The following is a 25,020-nucleotide window of genomic DNA, read 5'->3' as shown; positions in this document are numbered from 1 at the left end:
AGGCACCAGGAGAGCGGGGCTCTGGGAACAGCTTGCCCTGTTCCAACCCCATTTTAGCACCAGTATACTCTTACTCTCTCCCATTCTTTAACAAAAGGGAAAGTGCCTCTTAAATAGGCATTCTTTTCCTACCCTGCCTGTGACTTTTCCAATGTTCTGAAGGCAAGCGCCATCATATATACAGTGCCTCTGATTAGCCATTGTGTCCCATCTTCAAGAAACAAAGTCACCCCAACTTCCAGCCCTCAGTGCACAAGATGGGGCTGTGACTGCCATTAAGCTGAGAGATGCCCCTACAGTATGGCGTGATTATTGTGTATGTATGATCAGAGTGCCTCTGTGTGATTAGTGTATGAGATTTAGTATGCATGTGATTAGTGTACAAGGTGTGTGCAGTATGTATATATGATTAGTGTGTGTGGTATATGTGTGATGTATGTGTGAGTGGAGTGTGTGTGCCTGTGTGTGTTGGACAGTGCAGATCTTATAAAATCTAACACAGGATTTGGAAGAAGTAAATCAGGAACAGTTACAATGGACAGGTGATTTCCTCCACTGTTTTTTTTTTTTTTTTCTAGGCACTGGCTTGTCACAGGGCTTAATGGCACACAGGGTGGGATGGAGCGGAGCTAAAAGAAGAGACAGACAGAAAATACGCAAACCTGTAACTGGCTGGATAGAAACTTTGATAGGGGACTGATCTGTGTTACCTCACCAGGAGCCTGATTGGAACAACATGCCAAGAGACAAATAAATAACTCTCAGCGTAAGGGGGACTGCCAGAAGGGGAGCAGGCATGGAGGAATAGGGCTGAGGATTTACAGATGAAATCAGAATAAGTCTGAAACTGAAATGTTTCAAGGAACTCAGGGTTCATTTATCTATTCAATGCTCCTGCCCCTGCCCCACCCACACATCCGTTAGCTATTAGAAGGAAAGACAGAGAGATATGGCCTATTAGCAGCTGTGAAGTTCAGGAGTTCTGCTATTAGGATGTGGCACTGGTGCCTGGCTTTCCCGACAGCACTCCTGGTAGCTTGGGGGCATGTCACACACTTGTGAGAACTTTACCGGAGTGTTGATGCAATATTGTGTCAGTAACTGAGTGATTTGTTTTTCCTCTGGACATTGATTGAAGAAATTCTTATTACATTTTATAGCTTGCTTGGCCTTCGTATGAGAGTCGAGACATAAATTGGACCATAAATTGGCCTCTGTCAGAATCTACATCAGAATGACACCAAATACATGTCATCGGGCTTGTGTTCCAGCTAACAGCAGGAACCCACTGGTGCCTATCATCTTGACCAAATGTTCACCTTACTCCCTTTTCCAGCTCGTGCCTCTACTTTGAAGAAAAAACGGTAAAGACCCTGGCAAAGATGCTGTTTGGATTCAGCAATATTATACAACCCAATGACTACTGGTGGGTTTAATTGATTGGTTCCATGTTAAGTCTCCACTGTGAGTATCAGAGGTAGGCTGGGTATAAATAAACATGGATACAAAGAAAGAAATATGTAGTTACACAAAAGGACAAGGAGTTGTACGTAACAGATATATTTATCCCATAAGTAGAGTCGAGACTTAATGATTTGTGAGTGGCAGAGATACGGTTGACTTACAGAGACTTGATCTCTGGAGTGAGATAAACTGTTAGCTTGGTCCTTACCGTTACACACTCTGAATAGAAAATTAAGTATTTTCAAGAGTTGGCCTATGTTGTCAATGAACACACTGCAGCCATGTGAGTTAATTGAAAAATTCAGATGGTTCTACCTAACCTATATGAATAGAGGTTAATGTTTTGAAAAGAGTAAAATTTGACCATTTGTGAGAGAAAAATTTGTACTTTTTAAAATCAAGAAGTGAATTTTTAGGTTAATAAAGTTACTTCCTAATGATGTTTACCACATGGGACCAAAGTTTGATGTAGGCTTGAAATCGAACCATACAAATACTGCTCTCAGAAGATACCTTTCAAGTTAATAATTCATGAGGACTATTAAGGCGCCTTTACTTAATTGAGAATCTTGAAGGAATCATCACAGTTATGAATAAAATGGAAGATTTTATTAAAATATCTCCTACAAAAGAACTTTGGATCCAAATGGATTTAGGGATGAGTTCTTTCACATTTTCAAGCCTGGGACAAATCCTGTGCTTATAAACTTCTGAAAACAGAAAATATGTAGGAATCACAATTTGTCTTATAATGCTGACATCAAAACCTGACATATACCCTCAGGACCCCATTATGACTAATCACTACCTGCTACACAGCCAAGTCATTTATTACTGCAGATATACAAATGCTAAACAGAACATCAAAAACCAACGCTTTCTCATCTGAAAACAAAAAAATAAAATATCACAGCCAGTGAAGATAGTTTAAATCAGACTTACTCAGATGCAATATATTAACAGATCTAGTTAGAAATTGCATGATCAAACTAATGCGTTAGAAAAGTACATGTTGGGGCTAGAGAAGTAGCTCAGTGGTTAAGAGCACGTGCCATTCTTACAAAGGACCTAAGTTCAGTTCCTAAAACTGAACTGAGTCCATGTTGAGTCGCTCACACTTTCCTGTAACTCCAGCTCCAAAGGGTTGCATGCCCATCTCTTCTAACCTCAGTGGGGGCCTGCACATACCACCCCCTGCATATGCATGTAATTAAGAATAAAAGTAATTTTTTTCAGGGCTGGAGAGATGGCTCAGTGGTTAAGAACACTGGTTGTTCTTGCAGAAGACCCGGGTTTGAATCCCAGCACCCACATGGCAGCTAACAACTGTCCATAACTCCAGTCCCAGGAGATTTGACGGCCTCTTCTGTCCTCCACAGGCATTGCATGACACGGGTGTACTTACATACATGCAGGCAATACATACATACACATAAAATAAAAATAATAAATAAATTTTAAAAAAATAAAAGTAATTTTTAAATAAACAGATTTGATATGCATGTATGTATTTGTATGCAGCTAGAATGCAGGTAGTCAGAAACCAGGAAAGTGTCTGCCTGTGGGAACATGTTTGATTGATGGGGAGAGAAGTGGACTATAATGTAAGAGTGTACTCAGTGAGTTAACTTCTATACCTTTTAGATTTTGTTCCAATTACATCTACAAACAACTTAAAATAGAAATAAATGTATTAACAAAACAAAGCAACATTCATTTTCTTATTTTAAAAGTGTTTATTTCTTTCTAGTTTTAAGATATTTTTAGAAATCAACAATGAATAGCAAACTAAATGTTTTTTAAAGATTTATTTTATGAGAGTTGTCCACATTTTCTAAACTATTTTACAATTTTAGCAAAACCATGGATAAACTATCAATTGTTAATTATTTCTTGTCATATTCTGCTTCAGTAGGAAAAATAAAAGTATGAGAATTGAGCTGCAGATGTAGCTCAGTGATAGAGTATGTGCATAGCATGATGTGGCTGTGAGTTCAAGTCCTACTACCAAAAATAAATGAACAAACAGCAAAAACCATTAAAGTCCTCTATGCTTTCCCTCTAGACCCATCTCTTCATTCTCTCCCTCGTGTGTGTGTGTGTGTGTGTGTGTGTGTGTGTGTGTGTGCATTTGTGTGTATATGGGGTGGTGCATATTTTTGTATTGGGGCATACATTTATGTGTGCTGATGTGGAGTACATGTGTATATAGATGGAGACCAGAGGTAAATCTCAGATGTCATTCCTCGGGCACCATCCACCTTATTTTTTGAGACAAAGTACTTCACTGGGACCTGGGACTTGCAAATTTGGTTAGCCTGGATGGCCAGTGAGCCCCAGGAATCAGCCTACCTCCAATCTTGTCTTTTTACATGAGTTCTGGGGATTGAACTCAGGTCCTCATGCTTATACAGCAAGCACATTTCACACTGAGCTGCCTCCTGCAGTCTCTTATTTCTTCAATCTCTTTCCTGACTATCCTCTTGTCCTCCCCACCCAGACTGCTCTTTACTGACTATGGTATTAAATTCACTTATGATCTTCCACATTAAGACCTAGAGATGGAGATTATTAAAAGAGGCAAAGCATGCCTGGGTGTGCACTTTGGAGCCTGGCTTGAAATTTTCCAAATTCTAGAGTTCTCCATGCAATTCTATCCAGCCCTGAAAGTCACCAGGGGCTTCAGGAGTTGGTGGAACTCCTGCTGAAAACTTCAAGCTGGAAAATGGGAGCTGGGATAAGAGATCCATTCTAACTTAGAGACTTCTAAAGGGGAGGAAAATCTAGATGATACTAGGGTGGCTGTGATCATGTCAAACTTTAGTGCAGGAGAAAACTGCCAGATTTGAGTAAAATGAATAGTGCTCTTATTTTTTTTCTATATAAAAATCCTTGAGAATATCCTTGAACCATTTTTGAGAATCTCGGTTTGGTCATAGTTCATAAAGGGGCTCCATGAACACGATTCACAAGTCATAAACTAGTCTAAGGAATGAGAAACTGTATGAACAATTCTTCTGAAACTGATTGTTCCCACGTATTTGTCTCTCCTGTACTCTTCCTTTAAAGTGTTCCTCTGAGAATATTCCTCTGGGAATATGAGAACTATCAACCAAAACTAGATCACTGACCAAACATGGTTTTCAAAATGAGTCTACATAGTGATTCATCTAAGTACTTTAAATTTTTCCTGATATAATGAAGCAGTTTTCTACATGCTGAATAAAATTTAATCTTCAGCTCCCTTCAGTGCAGAGCTGAGGCAGTTAGTCAAAGTGCTAGATGGACAGGCAGGAAGCAGGACAAACTAGACAGATGAATAAGGAAATTCAAGCTCTATGAATTAGAAACTTGTTATATGAATATATAATAGGCACATGCACCTCCCTAAAGATTTACATGTGCTATGAACTCCTTACATCTCACTGAGAAAACAGCATAAAGGTTGTTTATATTATTATTAATATTACTAATAACTACCACTTACAGTGTACCTTGAGTTTTGAACTATGCTATGTAAATAATTTACATATATTTATATATTAAATTGTTAGAATAATTCTATGTGTTATTAACACATTTTATAGTGAAAGAAAACAAGATTTAAAGAGTTTTACAAACCTCACACAGGAAGTAAATGGCAGAAAGGGTATTTAAGCCCAGAATATCTTGTGTCTAACCTCTTCCTTTGTTCTGGTTTCTTTTCTGTTGCTGTGATAAACACCATGACCAAAAGCAACTTGAGGGAGGAAAGGATTTATTTGGTTACACTTCCATGGCACAGTCCACTACTGAGGAAAGTCAGGCAGGCACACAGGGCAGGAACCTGGAGGCAGAAGCTAGAGCAGAGACCATGGATGATGCTTCTTACTGGCTTGCTTTCATTATCTACCTTTCTTATACAGCCCAGGCCCACCTGCCCAGGGACATCACTGCCCACATTGGGCTGAGCCCTACTAAATCAATCAGCAATTAAGAAAATGTCTCACAGATATAAGGCCAATGTGATGGAAGAAATCATCAGTGGAGATTTCCTCTTCCCAGGTGTGTCTAAGTATATGTCAAATTGGCAAAACAATGACATCCTTTTTTTCCTTTCCATGCTTATAGAGCAACAAAAGAGATTCAGTCATGATGATTTTAATTTATGGTATTGATGTAGGAGAGTCAAGAAGGAAGAAACCCAGACTTGGCATGTATGAGGTGGAAAGAGACAAGGAATGGGTTTTAGGTTAATGGTTTCCAAAGTTTAGTTTAAGGTGCTGTATTAGTCACATTTCTGTTGTTCTGATAGAAACACCATGACCAAGGAAACTTATGAAAGGAAGAGTTTATTTAGCTTATGGCTCCAAAGGGGCAAGAGTCCAACATAGCGGGGAGGCATGGTGGCAGAGGTGGCTGGAGTAGGAGCAGAAGCTAAGCATTCACATCTTCAAGCAGGCACAGAAAGCAAAGCACAACTGGAGATCTGGCAAGGCTTAAAAACTCTGTAAGCCCGTGCCCAGTGCCTTGTTTCCTCTGGCATGACCACACCTTCTAAAACCTCCCAAACAGAAGCACCAACTGGGGACATTCTCATTCAAACCAACACATTCCACTCCCTGGCCCCTATAGGCTCATGACCATATAAAATGCAAAATGCATTTATTTCAACCTTAAAAGTTCCCATAGTCTTTATCATTCTCATACTATTCAAAGTCCATAGTCCAAAGTCTCTTCTGAGACTCAGGGCAACATCTTAACAGGGTAAGCCCCTGTAAAATCAAAAGACAAATTACATACTCCTAACATACAGTGGAACCAAATACACATTTCCATTCCAAAACGAAGGAATAGAGGCATAGTGAGGAAATATGGAACCCAAACAAGACCAAAAACCAGCAGGACAAACACCAAATCCTGTAGCTCCACATCCAATTTCTGGGACTTTACTTCCAAAGGGATTAGATGGCACAGCCTCTCCAGCTTTGCTTCATGAAACTTATATTTCTCTCTCGGGCTGGTACCACTACCTGTATGCAGCTCTCCTTGACAGATGTCTCACAGCTCTGGCATCTTAAATGTCTTCTTGGGGTCTCCATCACCAACATGGCTTCACTTTCACAGCTTCACACAATGGTCTATCAGGGCCTTCTTTAATGCAGGGATGCCCCTGCTGCATGCTGCCTGGCTTCAGTAGCTCTTTGAAACCTCGGAGGGAGGAACCAATGACCCCTTCACTCTTGCATCTTTCATGCCTCTAAAGCCAGCACCAGGTGAACGACACTGCCGAGTTTGGAGCAAATTTGGGGTAGACCCTGGCCTGCCTCATCTACTTTTAAAGCTTTTCTCAGCTGAGGTTTTCTGGGGGTAGAAACCCCAGCATTTTCCTTTCACAAATTGGAGGCTTAGCTGGGTGTTTTCGTGCCTGAAGACACTCTCTCCATTGTTTAAGTACAAATCTCTAAGCCTCTCCTTAATCACTTTAATCTCCTTATCAAAGGGATCCTCTCCTTCAGCACAAGCCTTGGCTCCAACATTAATTTTCCTAGTGCTCTTTTTCAACCCAAGCTGTAAGTTCTGTACTTCTTTCTGCCCCATTTGTTCTTTTCACTGTAGATCTGTATAATATTCACCATTAATAGCCATGCCACCATTTCTATGTTAGCCTGCTTTGAAATATACTCTGCCAAAGAAATTATTCAATTGCTTTTCAACTTAGCCTCAGGCAAGCTTTTTGACTGTGGGAAGACTTCAACTAGACTCTGCCAAAATATCCCAATTGTTGCTTAGTCCTTATTTCCCTCTGGAACTACATTGTTCTCAGCACTATTTTCTTCCAGGTGCCCACTAGAATGGCCTGTTAAGCTCTGCTTACAGCAATCAACCACTTTTCTAGCCCAAACTTCCAGTCTTCCACATTGCTCCCAAAATTCACGTGGTCAGCTTCTTCACAGCCAACACCCCAGTCCTGGTACTAGTTACTGTATTAGTCACTTTTCCGTTTCTGTGATAGAAACACCATTACCAAGGGAACTTATAAAACAAAGAGTTTATTTAGTTTACAATTCCAAAGGGGCAAGAGTCCATCATGACTGGAAGACATGATGGCAGAGGTGGCTGGAGAAGGAGCGGAAGCTAAGCACTCACATCTTCAAACAGGCACAGGAAGCAGAGCACAACCAGAGATCTGTCCAGGTTTAAGAACTCCGTAAGCCTGTCCCCAGTGACATGTTTACTCCAGCATGGCCACACCTTCTAAGACCTCCTGAAACAGCAGCACCAATTAGGAGAATAAATGCTTAAATATTTGAAGCCTGGGACATTCTCATCCAAACCAACACAGATGCTGATTGCAGTACATTTTTCTACCTCCTAAAAGTTCTATTTTATATTTTATTTGGGAGAGTTGGAACCCAACATCTGTATTTTTAACACATACCCAAGGAGATTTTGGCACAGGTGGTCCATTGGCCCTTCTAGGAGAAATTCTTCTTCAAGCTGTGAATCCTAGAGAAGAGACTGTGAGATTCAGAGTTAACACCTTGATGAATAGACAAATTAGTCGTGGAGCTTTCTCTCCTAATGGTATATAGCATCCTCACCTTATCTAGGAGGGACATATTATATGGATCTCACCATATGCCTAAAGATGTAAATATACACACACACCTACATATAGTTTTTTTCTATCTGTACATACCCATGGTAAAATTTAATTTATAAATCAGGTACTTTAAGAGAGTAACATCAATAAATAGCAAAGTAGAATTATACTGAAATAAAAATTAAAATATGAATTGTTTAGGTCTGGAAGTTTCCATTCAATATTTTGAGATTGCAGTTAACTGTGGGTATCTGAAACTGGAAAGTGAAACTTCAGAAAGAAGGGTCTATGTGAATAAGAAATGGAAGTAAGATCAACTGGAGTAACCATTCAGCCAAAGCTCAGAAGTGAGGGGAAACTTACCTAGGTTATTGTATAGTTAGAATAGTTTTACAATTTGATGCCCCTGAGTTAGCTGTGTTTCTCTGTATATGTCAGAAAGGAAGGAAGCAGAGAGCAAACACCATCTTTCCTCCCCTTTGATGTAATCACCCAGTGCATAGTTCCTGAATCCTAACTGTGCCCTAGAGTCCACAGTAAGACTAGTACATAAACTGAGCTTCAGGTATTATCTTCTCCTTAAAGAATAAAGAACTCTAGGTGGAGAAAGCATTCAGAAACCTTCATAGCCTAATGTGGTCATTACTATGCATATTTTGTAGGTGCCCAGGAGGAAAGGCCAGTTCCTTGGGGAGATTAGGCAATGTTTCCCTTGAGGTGTAACAATAGAGGTAGTCCTGGGATACGAGACTGATGGCGGGAATGGGTCAGATATTGAACATTGGTGCACTCTTTTATGACCCAAGGTCCATCTATTTAAAGTCCCTGGACCCTGAATACGTTGCTAGATAGTTATAAGACATCTCCAAATTGCTGCCCCCGCCCCCAATTTATTTGGTACTTCTTCCTTGTACTTTTTTCAAAGAAGTTCATATAATAGTGTCAGACTTTTAAGGGATGGGATTCTGGATCCCCACCACACTACACACACACATTAAAAAACCTTTTAAAATATAACTGTAGCTATAGAGTGGTAGAGGTAAAGGCCAATGTAAAGGGGTTTTGTACTAATGTATGTGGAAGATGAAGAGGGCATTTATCAGAGAGCAGTAGAGGAGATGGAGAGGATGCAATAGAATTGGGAGCTGTGCTATGGTCTTGGGACTCAAACATTTAACAAGGTGGATCATAGAGAACCAAGGAATCAAGAATAAGTCCCACATCTCTCAAGGCAGGAGAAAGTTGTTGGGACAGGGGCCTGGAGAGATGCTTCAGCAGGTAAAAGTGTTTGCTATTCTTACAGAAGAACCACCTTCAGTTTCCAGTGCTCACATCAGGTAACTCACAGCTGTCTGTAACTCCAGTTCCAGGGGAATCCAATGCCCTCTGGCCTCCATGGGCATACACACGTGACATTTACTCACACAGATGCACATACATACACATGAATAAAATTAATAGAAATAATTTTTTACAAGAATAAATTTGTTAAATTGTTTAGGAAAAGAAGAAATCCAAGTTTCATCCAATAGGTAATACGAGTTACTGGAGTTCATTTTATTCAAGAACTTGTGTTATGGGATAAGTCAAAAATAAAGGAGGAGGCTAAGGAGGAGAAGGAGAGAAGGGAAAACAAGAAGGAAAGAAGAAACAGCCTCTCAAGGCCTTTTTAGGGTGGAAGCTGATGGCATGGAGTCCACTATAACACATGTATTTTCGCTGCAGGTGAAGTTGGGGGCAATTGTTAGGTGGTTCATCTTTATTGTCAACTTGATAGGATCCACCTAGAAGACATGCCTCTGGGGTTCCAGATTGAATAAAAAGGGAAAAAAGGCTGGGGTTATGGGAGACCCTGTCCAAAACTGGAGAGTGGAGAGGTGACCAACTGAGCATCAGCTTTCATCTGTTTCCTGACTGTAGGTGTAATGCGACCACCCACTTCCCTCTCTTCCCTTCCCTGCCATAATGGACTCTATCTCCTCAAACTATGAGCCACAAGAAACCTTCCCTTCCTTAAATTGCTTTTGCCAGGTATATTGTCACAGCTATGGAAAGAGCTATTACACAGTACACACGAAGACCTATTACCTACGATCTATGATCTGAATTACACCTTAGTAGGATCATGCTGACCACTCTATAAAATAAGTTCTGGGTAGATAGTATTGAAAGCAGAGAAACTGTAGTCATTCTGGTGAGACATAATTATGGTTATGAGTAGTCTGGTTTCATGGGGAGAACAGGTTGGATTCAGAATAAATTTTGACAATGGGCCTAACTGGAATTTAATCCAGATTGGATTGGAATTGTAGGAAAGACCTTAAGAAAGACAACCAAGTTTGCTCACTTTCTGCATATTAGATTTGAGGTGTCTACTTACCATCTCTAAGTAATGCCAAGAAGTAAGTTGGTTCTATGAATTTATAATCCATTAAAAGACTGGGGATTTGTCATCATACGTGTGTTGTTCAAAGCCATGTGGCTGTGTGTCATAAGGATCTGTGTAAGTAAAGAAGAGGACCCAAGGCATTCTTATGTTAAGGTGCTGGGGAGACAGAAGGAACTGTTCTTTCAATGCTCTCCTTGCATATACATTCCCCATCATCTATAACAATGTGGTATCTAAGGCTTTGGGATAAGAAAGCCTACATTCAATTCCTACTCCATCATCGTTAATTGTTGTGTGACAGTTTCTCTGTTTTCTCATTTTCAATGTGGAAATAACAAAGCACCTCCTTCATAAGTTTGTTGAGATTAAATGGTGTACTTTATAAACCCAGCATGGTGCTTGGCACACATGTATGATCAGTAAATTTTACCTATGATTATCATTATCTCGAGTTTCTCTCTCCTTTGGCATGAAGCCAAAGAACATCCTTTATAAATTCTTTTACATTTTGACTTTTTCATATTTTTGTGGATGGTAGTGCTGGGGACTGACTCTAGGGCCTTATACATGCGAGGGAAGTGCTCCACCCCCGAGCCACATCCCCAGCTCAGAACATACATTTTCAGGTATTGGGAGCAGGGTCTCAGTAACTGGTCCATATGAAATATGACAAAGAACATGGGTAGAGGAGTCCTGGTTCAGCTAGCTGAGCTGTTCTCTGAAGTACCTTCTCTAACACTCAGCTACCTGCCCCTTCCCCAGCACCCCTCCCCGAACTCAAGCTAGTCAATAGGTGTTCATCAGGGTGCTTGATGCCAGGCCCTGTGTTTGCTGTTACAACTTTGAAGACAGTTTGCTGCTACATTTCCATCTTCTCAATGCTTCGAGGCAGAATCCTGCTTAGAATTGCAATTTGAAACACAAAGCCTCAAATTCCAAACACAGCGCTCTCCCATGGAAATGAGAGAAGAGCCAATTTCAGAGGCCGCGGGCATGGGCCTGGGTCTGTATTCTTCGCCATGCCCTCTTCTCTGCATCGGTCTAGGCAAAGCCAGAACTGTGTTTACCTCAGACAGCTCAAGAAGCAAAGACTCTGTAAAGCGTGGTAACTCTCCACTACGGCTCCCATGCAGCCATTCTTGCGCATCATCATAAAAATAATATATGCATGTGAATTAAAAATAAGTGATGACAGGGAAAGAAATATTGGAGAAATATAATTAAAAATACTGTAACAGCTGACAGATTAGTGGGTTTGGGAAAAAATGCAGCAGCAAGAAGACAGTTCTGAAAATAATGAAGCAACCGAGAGTGAAGTTAATGAGACCGAGAAAATGAGAAAGAGAATTGACAGCACTGCCACATCAGACACGGCTCTGGTCTGATGGGTCCTGATGAAGCTGGTGCACCTCTAGTCCTTGTGTCAAAGTGCTGTGTGACCCAAGTCCTCCAGTCACCCAGCAAGCAGGTTGAATGATGCATCCACCATTGGACACATCACTCATTCTTAAAGATCACGGTCTCTTAATACATACCTTTGGGTCGGAAGCAAGTTCTAAGCTATAAAGGAGACAACCAATATTTTTTTAAAAGAAAAAGTCCATGTATTTGCTAAGTGTTGATCTCCTAACTACAAGACTATAAACCACAAAGGACTTTCTAGAAATGTTGGTGACAGTTTGTTGTCTTATTGTACATTAGTTGAAGGAAACTCAAGCCAAATATTCAAGTCAGTTATTCACACAACTTACATTTTTATATACTCTATCATTGGTTCACATGTAGTGTTTACTGTGTGCCTCCTGTTTTCAATCACTGTCTAGGCACAAGAATACAAAGAGGAACATAAATCCTCTCCTTTAGTGTTCTTGTACGTTCATCTTGGAGAGGGACACACACTTGGTCACAATGCAGTATGACCAAAGTACTCTAGATACACGCTACGGGCATTGATGTGGAAGTACATAGTCGTCACAGGAGCAAGGGTCCTTATGCGCTGGTGGAGGAGCAACTGTAGAGTCAATTAAGGAATGTCAACAAAACAGAATCCAGAGGAGAAGGGCTGGAAATCCAAGGTGAGTCCTCGTGGCAAGCTCCAGTATGACCCTACATTGTCCCTAAGGAAGGGTGAAAGAATCGCTTAACCCAAAGACAAATCTATTGCCGTTATCTGCTTTAAAATAGTTGTTTTTCATTTTTCAATAGAAGTCATTCACCTAGGATATCAGGTGAAGGGATGGAACCAGAGTAAAGAGATGGCATCATCCCCGAGAAGAAGAGAGGATGGCATGCATGGCATGAACAAAGACAAAGGACTTCAGTGCAAGGGACGTTTCTTATTTTCATAGGTCAGGAAATTAGACAGGATGGAGTCGACCATGAAATAGCTCTGCAATTCTGTAAGACTTTCTAAGCTTCCATTTGCTTTTGTAAAGAAATGGACATAGGAATCATTCCTATTTCATAAGGGTTGATAAGATGGATATGAGTGTTTGTTCCATAAAAGCCATAGACAAGTAAGTGAAATAATTCAAATAAAAAACTTGGTGCCCATCGTCATGTACAAAAAGGTATGATGTTTGCAGTTATACTTAAGTACATGTTTTTGCTTCCTGATCTAGAAGACTCTTTCCATTTTGCCACATTGACACCCCTCCAATATCACAACAACTTCCCAGGATTAGTTATGCTTGTACTGAACTCTGAGAACCTTAAGTTTCCATGTTACCCATGTTAACAGTTAAATTGTAGCATCTTAAGGGGCTGGAGAGATGGCTCAGTGGTGAAGAGCACTGGCTGCTCTTGTACTGTGTTAGCAGCGGTCCTCTTACAGAGGGCCTGGGTGTAGTTCTCAGCACCCACAACCATCAGTACGTAACAACCATCTAGTTCCAGGTGATTGAACGCTCTTTCCTGGCCTCCGTGGGTATTACATGCACATGGTACTCGTATACACATGCAGACAAAACATTAACACACATAAAATAAGAATAAATAAGTGATTTTTAAAAAAAATTGTGCTATCTACAATATTAAGGGTTTAGTGAGGCTATGCTAGTTTACACTGTGGTAACACATTACCCTAAAACTTCAGGGGCCTACCACAAGGAAAATGTGTTATCCTAGCTCGTGATAAAGCTCCAAGGGATGACCAAGACAGCCCTGCACACTCAACACACCTTGATTCTTTATTTAAGATTTATCTATTTTTATTTTATGTGTATGAGTGTTTTGCCTGCATGCATGTATGAGTACCATGTGCATGCCTGGTGCCCTTGGAGACCAAAGGAGGCCAGAAGATGATGCTGAATTCCCCATAACTGGAGTGACAGACAGTTGTGAGCCACCATGTGGGTGCTGGGAACTAAACCCCAGATTCTCTTTCTGTCAGAGCAGCAAGTGTTCTTAACCATTGTTCCATCTCTCCAGCCCTCGACATACCCTGACTCAGGCTTTCTGCCCTTTTAGCTTGAAATCTCCTCCATAACTGCTACATTAAGAAAGAACAGGAAATCAAGACATATGCCAGCTCTCAAAGACTTGGGTGGTCTGTGACATATATCCTTTCCATTTGCATTTTCTGATCAAAGAAAATCGGGGATTCAAGGAAAAAAGGCAATTTCTCTACTCAGACAGAGAAAACAGGAATATAACAAATATCTACAGCAAGGATATGGGCTGATGTATTAGTGTATCTTGTCACTGTGATAGAATGCTTGATACAAACAATTTAATAGGAAGAAAGATTTATATTGTCCCTGGTTTCAGAGACTTCAATCCATCTTGTCAGGGTCTGGCAGAATAGACTGGCTCACATCTCAGCAGTCAGGAAGCAGAGAGAGCATGCCTGTGCCAGCTGAACCTTTCTCCTTTTTCCTCTTTTATTCTGTCTGGGCCCCTCAACTTATGGGATGGTACTATCTACACTTAAGGACGGTCTTTTCTACTTAATCTTCTCTGGAAACACCCTCACAGACACATCTAGAGCTTTGCTTTACAAGTCTAAGTATTTATCTATCCAATCAAGTCAAGAATCAAAATTAACTATCACAGGTAAACATATTAAGACTGTTCTAGATATGTTACAATTCTTTCATGTATTTTCCTTTTCTGTCAGGTTGTAAAATCCTTTGAGTCCTGGCACTGTGTCAAATACAGCTGACTCTTCCCTCATAATGCATGGCTCAGAATTAGGCACAAGAAAGTTACTCAACAATTCATTAATGGTATTTGTATTTAACAAAAAGTCTAATATTTATCAAATTCCATTTATTTTGCATCTTCTATGTTTGACGAATTTATATCGGTTTCTTTGGGAGGGTATATGAAGTCCCTGTTCTAAAAAGAAAAATGTATGTTCTAACTGGATAACCAATTACATACATTTCTGAAAAGTAAATGAAAATGGGCATATGGGCAAAATAATTTAGCACCCTTAATGATGTCAAGGAGTGTTGCACTGTGGATTTGTTTTTCTCGGTAATTGGCATTTAACTATGATACAAAGTGAACTGTTTCATGATACTGTAGCTCTTGTGGTATAATGTTCGAGGTTTATAGCCACAAAATGCAACTGGCTACCTCAAATTTGCCTTAGCCCAAGGATGGAAGCCAGAGGACAAGTTCATTACTAAAGTCATCTATGAAGGGAAGTGGCCAGTCGAGAAGGTCAAGCTTCAGAAGACTTAGAATCAATTCTGCCCTTCACTTTCTTTTGCAACCAAAGAAGTCAAATTGAAAGAATTTATTCACTGGGGAAGACTTCTCATTGAAATCTTCAAACTCTCTCTCCTCTCTCTCTCTCTCTCTCTCTCTCTCTCTCATGTGTGTGTACAGGCAGTTAATGGCTGCTGGGGGAGAAAGAATCAGTTTTCTGCAAGGATGAGCCCCCAATAGGTTTCCCAATCCTAAATGAGCAGCTCTAAACACATGTACATACGGACAGCATTAATTGGATTCAGTAGTGTGTGTGTGTGTGTGTGTGTGTGTGTGTGTGTGTACATATGTATGTGTGCATGCATGTGGAGACCAGAGGTCGATACTGGGTATATCATTTTCAATTGATCTTTTTTGAAACAGAGACTCCCACTGAACGCAACACTCATTCATTTAGCTAGACTGTCTGGCCGATGAGATTCAGGGATCTGCTTGTCTCTGACCCGACTTCCAGCACTGGAGTTACAGACACATCATATCCAGTTTTTAGCAAGTGCTGGGGCTCTGAACTCAGGTCCTCACGTGACAGGTCCTTTACTGACTGGGCCATCACCTCAGCCCCCAAATCTTCAAACTTATAATTGTAATTAAAATAGTTTATTTGCAAGCTGACAAAAATAAATTCTAGAGCAATCTGGAAAGGCTGTGAGAATGGACAGAACACAGGCGCTCTAATGCATAGCAATGGAAGGTAAGGGAGAGAGGAAAGATGAACTCCAACTCTATCTTGGATAATCACCTATTGGATGTTTGAGAACTTGGAAAGGATCTGAGAGCCCTAGGTTCACAGACTGGCTACAGGTCAAGGAACATGGAAAGCAAACCAAAGCTAGGTTCTCTCCTATACCCAAACAGGATATCCACTACCAGGGGACACTCTGGGCCTCTCGTTGCCTCCATCGAGGCAAGTGTATGAGCCTGATGGAACCTATACCCAAACAGGATATCCACTACCAGGGGACACTCTGGGCCTCTCGTTGCCTCCATCGAGGCAAGTGTATGAGCCTGATGGTTAGATGTTCTGCTATGAGAGATCTGGCTAAAAATATTTAGGTTGATCAGACAGTGAAATAAGAGGTCACATAGGACATGACCTGGGTCTTACAATTATACCAGACACTATGAAGTAAAAGTGTTGTGCTAATAGAGGAAAAAGTTCAAGAAGTTGGTGTCATGTACCATTTCTTCATCTCTTTCAGTTAAGGAACTTGAGGATCTTACTCAAGTTTGCATCCTCAGTCCAAAGCATGGGGCCTGGCATATGATATGTGTTCACTAAATATCTATAGAGTGAAGGAATGGCTAACCTTTCTCCATATGGCATGGCAGAAAAAGTAATGCCTAGGAAGACTTTGTGTTAGTGTGAGCTCTCTTAGCAACTAACCATGCTTTCCACAAGTCCCTTCGTCTCAGACTTCAGCAGAACCAGGCAGATGACCTCTGACAACCCTTCATTCCCTGTTATCCTGGGTATCTGCCCAGACAATAGACCCCTGGGCTTCATCAGAAAACGTAGGACATTTATGTGAAGTTTGATATGAAGCACAGACCATGGCATGCTAAATGACGTTTCTCTCTGACATTTTTGAGGTAGAGAATTGAATAAACGGAATGGCCTATTTATTGTCTGAGGCAGTGTGGCAATGGGTTTTGGTTTGACCTCTGTTTTGTTTGCCCACAGAGATCCATGCTCATTTTTAAATAGACTGGTGCTCTTGATGAGCAAGTATATATTTACTTGTTAAGTTGAACTTACATTATTTCCTTAAGTTTTCATTCCTCAAATGCAAAAATTAGCTCTTCCTCCTAACTTTTCTGTATCTATTACCAAAAGACCCTCAAATCCCCCAAACCAATAAAAATTCCATGAATTAAAAATAACCCATCTAATCTTGCTTCCCTTTGCCACAAGACTATGTTCATTGATCACTTGAAATTAAGAGTCATCTGGGATTGACTAAATAGTGTAATAAAATGTGGATCCCTGGATGTTGCCCAGCATTGTTGAGTTAGAGATTTTAAGAGTTCAAAATTGAGGATTTTAACAGGCTCCCTTCAAGAACATCTCCTGAGCTGCTGTTGTTGGGCAGATGAGAAGGGAACAAAAACATTAGGCTCCAAGTTAGGAACTGGATGCCCTCAAGTTAGGATGACTGTCAGACATGCAAATTATAACGGGGGCATCTTAAACCAGCATCAAGGAGCCACTGTTGGTCCTCTTTCTTTGCATCTTCACTGTTTTCTGGAATCATTTCATTCTGGTGTACAGGATGTAAGGAGTGTGTGAGACGCCAGGGTTCTGGAGCGTGTGAACAAAGACAAGCAACACAAATGACTCCAAATCGGAATGGGACATATTTATGTGGTTCAGGGTTGCTCGTTGGAAAGTGGACTCTTTTTCATCTCTTCCGTGACAGAACAGTTTCACAGTCATGGGTGCCAGTCAACTGTAAATTTTTCCCCTTGTCATATTGAAATATGCAGAGTGGAGATGGGACAGCACCCATCTTTATCATTCTGTGTTTGGCAGCAGCATCTTTTCCTTGTTCTGTTTCTTGTCAGCTTGCTAGCATCCTCTGTGGGGACGGCTTGGAGCATGAATATCATGCACATTACACATTAAATTCTCTTGTAGTGAATTTGGTTTTACATGGATGCTCTATCAAGCGTCTGGGACCAGGTGTGCGTCTGCTTCATTTCTTATGTTGTTGGCATAGGATTCTTCGCTTTGCCCCTGGCACTCTCTTCATACCTTTACTTCCCACTTGTTAGAGAAGACAGTTTAGTTCAAGAGATATTTATGATGGCATTGGTATAAAAGGACCTGTTCTAGGTACAAAGGGGGTACAAAAGTGACCAGAACACCATCTTAGGTGCTCATTATTTGGCACGAAGCTGCTTAGATAAATAACATTAATCAGGGTAGATGTGAGATGCCAATAGGGGGTGAAACGCTAGCAGAGGGTTAATTTCAACTACCAGGATTTGGACTGTTGCACGTGTGTGTGTGTGTGTGTGTGTGTGTGTGTGTGTGTGAGTTTACATTGAACCTTGTAATGTTTAATCTTCATTGGCAACTTGACTGGATTTAGAATCACTTAGGATACACATATCTCCTAAGAGTTTTAACTGTGAGGGAAGAACCACCCTGAACATGAGTGGTACCATCCAGTGGGCTTGGCTCTTTGACTGAATATAAACGAAAAAAAGGAGGGGGCAAGTTGAGCCTCAGCATGCACCTCTCTCTGCTTGATGACTACTAACACAATGTGACCAGCTGCCTCACGCTACAGTGTGAGCTCTTGCTGCCTTACCTGCCCTACCATAATGGATTATACCCTTAAGCTGTCAGCCAAAATAAGCCCTACCCCCCCCCAGGTATTTGGTCTCAGTAATAAGAAAAATAACTAATACAAGCCTCAAAAGCAAAGTGGGAAGAATATACCTGGAGCTGTCCATCTCATATAGCAATAGACAAGCCCTGGAAACTGTAAACAATCACTAACTTGGACACAAAGCAGCACCTTCTCACACTGAAAACACACGGAATGGACAAGAAAAACGTATCACACAAGGTTTGGAGAAGTTACCTGTGTTCGGGTAGCTTCTTCCTCTTCAACTGTCTGCAGATTAGACTGCTTTTCTACTCTACTGGAAAGAGCAGTAGAAAAGACAAAAGGAAATGGGGACAAATTATAGTGTAGAACTGTTAACTCTGCTACCAGAGCATGAATAAGGAGGTTTGTACAGAACCCAGGAGAGCTAAAGGAGGAGGAAAAAGGCCTCCCCACCCCCCAGATTTTCTTTAGACACTTATTCAAGAAGAGAATCTCTAAAATAATGTCTTATTTATCTCAAAAAGTAACTGATACAGAGATTTATTTCTAAATCTGTTCTGATTATAGGCTCAAGTAGAAATTGTGTTCTCATTTTCCTCAGTGCCATAATATGATGAAATTATATGAGTATGTCGACTCAAAAATTTCAGGGTATGTACTATCCAATACATACAGATGTTATATAAATATTCTGGATACTTCTGATGTAGTCCAGATGCATTTATTTTCCAGACCTAGCATAGAGTATAAATCTATACTTTCACATATTATATCTGAGCAGTAGATTGTTATAGCTCAAATTTTTTAAGACCTTGTTTTCTTTTTTAAAATATTTTATTTATTATTTTTATTTTATGTGTATATGTGTATTGCTTGCATGCAGGTAAGTGCACCTGTATCATGCAAAGCTCCCAGAGGACAGAAGAGGCTGTCGGATCCCCTGGAACTGGAGTTAAAGACAGTTGTTAGCTGCCATGTGGGTGCTGGGATTCAAACCCGGGTCTTCTGCAACCACGTTCTTAACCGCTGAGCCATCTCTCCGGCCCCTATAGCTCAATTTTAAAAATATATTTCTTTTATTAAAACCAAGGGACTATCTTACCATTTTCTAACACTTAGACATACCCCCCCCAAATATATTACCTAAAAAACATGAAATAGTGAAACATATTAATGCATCAAAAAGGAGTTTGACTGAAACTCGTAAGACTAAAGAAATTCAGTTAAGGTTAAATTCATCCCTTACTCACCCAGTGGTACCCTGCAGGGATCTGCAAGCAGTGGGTGGTCTACCCATCTGTGCACAAATTCTGGGCTGTGAGAGCCTGTGTCAAAATGGAGTTTTAATCTCCAGTTCTTTACTTCAGTGCTGTGTAAGTGTGCGGCCTCTCACGTTTACTGTTTATTCCCTCTTTCCTTCCTTCTTCCCTCTCTTTCCTTGCCTCCTCCCCCTTTCCCCTCTTTGTCCCCCCCCCCCCCCCTTTCTTTTTTTTTCATCTCTTAGTTTGACAAGCTTTTTAGGCGGCCCCTAGGGAAGCTAATAAAGTTGCCTTGGGGACTTGAATAAGCACAGTGAGTCCTGCATACATTTCTTTCAGTTGCAGGTAAGCCAAAAGTTATGTTAAGTGAGAAAGAGAAGGTAACAGCTGCTGAATTCATTTTGCTAGCCCAAGGAGACTTGATAGTATATGTTACAAGCTGATTGACAAAATTTTAACCTCCTCCGACCTGTGGGGAAAAAAGGAGAAGAAAACCTTAAGGTTTTAATTTTTTCAGAAGTCCCATTCCTTTCATAGTTTCAAAAATAAAGTGGAGAGTGATTTCTTTTTTCTTTTCTTTTCTTCCCCTTTTTGATATTTTTCAAGGAGAATGGTCTGGTAGAAAAAGAATAAATTGAAAAGGAGTCAGGTAGAAAAGACCTGAATGCTGGAAATGTAATTTTACAAGACTAGTTCCCTTTCCTCTGTGTTTTTCTCCTTGAAGGAGATAACTCGATTTTATACTTTACTGTCTTATTAACAGAATGCACTTTGGAATCCTGCCACTGCTAACAGTATCAGAAGGATTTAAGGCGGCTGGAATACACTTGAAGATTTAATTCTGCTGACTTCAGCTTGGGTCTGAAGTAAAATCTAACCACAGATTAAGTGTTTAGTAGCGTATATTGCAATTGGTGCTCCTGGTCATAAATACTCACGTCTATTTCTGTTTCAGACAGCTCTCGGTAGGTTTCCCAAGTGCTGCGCACAAAGCTTGCTTCCCAAATGAGGTTATTCTCTATAAGGCTGCCCCTTATATAACTCTTTTTATAGACTGGAGCTTCCACTCTGTTGTGCAATTCATTTTAAACTCCCCCGTGAGCTCGGAGATAACAAACACAGGGTTACCAAGAAGAGCCCTCTAGAAGGGGAAAGCCTGTGTTTCCTTCCAGACAATATTTAATCTCACAGCAGCACTGACTAATAAAAGTGAAAGATCAATACAAAGCCGTATTGCTAGGATGAAAATTTACTAACATAGTCATTCCTATCACACGAACATCTGGTTAAAGCTTCCAGGCTCCCTTACTTTCTTCCTTCGGGTTTTATGGGTCTCTCCAGACTGCCTTTTAGGATTTTAGCAGGCATTTATAGCTGGCAGGACATTTTCATCTTTTTAATGTGGCTATCTGATCCACACTTAGCTCTTTCTCACTGACTGGTCATCTTCACTTCCTGCTTACTGCACTTGAATCAACTTCTGATAAGCTCCCCCTGTAATAGCCCGTAGTCCTAAACGGGACTAACTTCATGTAAGTGGCCTCCTGAGCGGCTATTTATGGTGTTTTCTGTGAGGCACTGTCTTTAAAATCTTGGCATTTAGTGCCTTCTTCTTATCCCCATGACTTGGGCTACCCAAGGACCATTATAAATCATATAGCCAGGCTTGTGGATAGACTCCTTGCTATAAGAGTTTCCTGAGGCCTGAGGGATAAGCTGAGGAGTTCAGGTTTATAACCTGACATGTACGAGGTTGACCAAATGGCTCAGTGCAAGTGAGAGCCCAGCACAGCCTTGGCCTGTGGTCTTCAATAAGGTGACATGGGGGGGGGGTTGAATTTGCTTGTTTATTGTGAATGAATCTGAATTTAGTCCCTTCAGGAGTCATATTGATTTGAAAGTGGTAGGTAGATGGAATAATAAAGTGCATGGTATAACTCAACAAAGTGACCTAATGTATAGAAAGAAAATATAAGTGTAATTTCACATCTGTGTGAATAAACCTAGCCACTATGATGCTACAGAGAGAGGTAGAAAACCAGTATTTACAGTTCCACAATGAGTAGGTCCCTTCCAAAGTACTGGTATATTTAAGTTTACAGTTATCCAAGGCAGCTATTATATGAACTAGGACTGGTGTATTGAACTCTTGCAGTAAAGGCATCTTGGGCCGAGGGGCTTAATATTATACTGCACAGACTCCTCTGAACAATTCTGTGAAGTCAGTTGTTTTATGATCCTCACTTGGAAACTGAGTCTTAGATTGTTGAAGCAACAGTCTTGGGTCAAACAAGGGGCAACAAGAGGCCCAAACCTGGGTGCTGGAGAGAGAGCTCAGCAGTTAAGAGCAGGTAGTACTCTTGCAGAGGACCCACAACCCAATGCGTACCTCTTCTCACATGCACATTCCCACACATATATACATAATTTAAAATCCTAAAAACAAGGAAGAGATGGTTCAGCAGTCAAGAGCTAACAACCATCAGTAACTCCAATTCTAGGGGATCCAACACCCTCTTTCTGACCTCCACAGGCATTGCATAACATGGGTGCACTTACATGCATGCAGGCAATACACTCAGACACATAAAATATTTAAAAAATAAAAATATTAAAAATAAACATTTTAAAAGAGAGGACCCAACTGGTGCATCAGATTGAGCTGTCTTTCTATCCCATGCCTGGTATCATTTCAGTGACTTTTAAAAAACCGCATACCTAGATATATTGTGCTCCTAACATACCATGAAATTCCTTTGCTAGTTTTGAATAATGCCATGCCATCTACCTCAGCTGAAATAACACATGCAGACTTGTTTGAAAAGAGGAGTCACCACAGTACTTCAAATGGATGAAGGAGCACATGAATTCACTTGGCAACAGGTTCTTCAGGGGTGGAGATTGAAATACAGTTTTAACTTGGTGGCTGTGCTCTTTTTCACTTGAGCAGACCAAGGCAATCGCAACAAGCCACTAGCCCACCCCACCCACAGCCTCTTTCAGCCCTGTCCTGCACTGGCTGTGAACAAAGCTCCTTTCTCCCTCAGTTCCTAGGGTTCAAAGAAGATGGAAACACAACTCACCACAGATGGGAAGGCTTTGTCATGCATCAGTCCCTCAAATCGACTGCTTGGCACCGAAGAGGACTGAACCAAAATTTAAGTAATTTTCAAAACTGAAACTTAAGCTGTTTAGCAACCTGAGCCAAGAGCCGTTAGTCTTGGACCCCCAACACCTTCTTGGCTCTCATGAGCAGTCTCATTGTTCTTTGGTCACATTCATTAGCTCCACTGTCCTAGACAGGAAGGATGGAGGAGGACTCCAGCTCTGGCAGATCAGCCTGCGGCAAAGCTCCACTCCCAGAGACATTTCCCAGCATCATTATGGAATATCATGGGTCAGAAATATTCAAGGACCATGGCTGACACATAGCAGTATCTCCCCAGTAGGATGACCAAGCATCCTGCTCTGACAGTTTGGAGGACGAAGAGAAAATAGAAAGGAAGTGAAAAGCCAACCCCTGGCAGAAGTCCTGGACACAGACAAGGGCGTTCAATGAAAGAGGATCACATGACCACTGGCTTCTCTTCCTTCCCAGCCTCACCCATCCCGGTCACCGCCCAGACAGTTGGATGTTGACACATTCCCCACGGAACAGGACCCAGTTGTTCCAGCAGCTGCGCCTAGAAGACCATCATGCAAGCCTGGCAGCTGGTGAGCCTCCAACCAGCCAACTTCAGCCTTGAGACAGCTTTCAATGCCAAAGAGAGGAACATGGGGATTGAGTTTCTGAGCATTTGAACTTGACCATGGCTTTTAAAGACTGACTCACAAGGACACACATATTGCACTGAAGTATGGCTTTGTCCAACATTCCATTTGAGGTTTTTTTTTTTTTTTTTTTTAAGAATTAAAAAGCAAAAGCAGGAACAACAATAACAAAACCCTGAGTTCTTTTCAGTGCTAGAAATACCCTATTACTTTCCTACCCTGGGGTCATAGTTTACTTGAAGGGCCACTGCCACCAGGATAAAGAAATCCAGGTTGAGAATGGTAACTTGGGTCAGCAAGATGGTTCAGTACAGAAAGGTGCTTGTTGCATAAGCCTGATAACTTGAGTTCAAACTCCAGAATGCACATAAAGGTGGAAGGAGAGAACCACACATGTACCATGGCATGCATATGCCCCACTACATACACAAACCCACACATGAATAATAAATAATTTCTTAAAAGGTGTCTTTTAAAAAATAGTAAATAATTTTCTTTAAGAGAGTGGCACTAAACAGTTGACCAGACTCCAGTAGATGGATTCACACCAAGGGACATTTGGGGACAGAAACTTGACTAGATCGACATTAACATATATGACAGAATGCATGAAATCTGGTGGGGGTGCTATGGGGGTGCAGATAGAGGAGGGGGTCTAAATATAATCATGATATATTATATGAAATGCACAAAAATTCAATTTAAAAATTTGAAATAGTAATTTGGAATGTTCCTTGTAACTATTTTCCTTGAGGGAAAGTGTACAGGGTAGTCAGTAGTGGGCAGAGAATCAGGGTTAAAAACTCACGAAAGAGTAACAGGCTTTGACTTTTAGCAACAGAGTGCTACTTTATAGAGTCTGGTCCCATAATCGGACAGTCATCCTGCAGCTCCAAGTGTCCTGCTTGTCACTTTGTGATCTCAAGGGGGCTGCAGCATGGCTCTGGGCTCACACAGCCTGGGCTCCAAGATTAACTATGAAACTGCAAAACAGGAATGTCCCTGGACAAGTGCAGTAAGTTCTTGTGGCTCAAACCAAACTAAGTCACCTGAAAAATAGGGATGATGAAGCCATTAGCAGGCTTGTCTTGTAAAGGCTGAATAAGACAATGTAGGTGAAGTCCCCATTGGGGCTTTCCATAATTAATAAGATTAACACGTCGAATTCACAATACTTCCGCACGTGTGAAGTTCTCATCTTTTAGGGCTTAGAGGGAAGCTGATGCCACAGGGGTCTCTCCAAGTTGTGGAGACAAAAAGCTCCCTGTTCTGAGAACTCTCGAAAAGCCCCCCTTCCCTTTCTCAGACCCCAGTTCCTCAGCGCCTTGTCTAAACATCTGGCCCCTTTTGTCCTGCGCTTTCCCTGCCCTCTTAAAGCCATTTCCTGTTGACCTAGACTTAAAAAAAATTATTCACCTTGGCACTCCAAGATGATTAGGGCAGAAAAGAGAAAGAACGATAAAGACTGAGCTTCACCTCACCCAGGGCTAATTTGAT

The sequence above is a fragment of the Nannospalax galili genome, unplaced genomic scaffold (assembly GCF_000622305.1).
Source record: "Nannospalax galili isolate Female #2095 unplaced genomic scaffold, S.galili_v1.0 scaffold162, whole genome shotgun sequence".
In the NCBI taxonomy this organism is placed as follows: Eukaryota; Metazoa; Chordata; class Mammalia; order Rodentia; family Spalacidae; genus Nannospalax; species Nannospalax galili.
The sequence above is the reverse complement of the archived record's forward strand: the minus strand, read 5'-3'. Positions refer to the sequence as shown.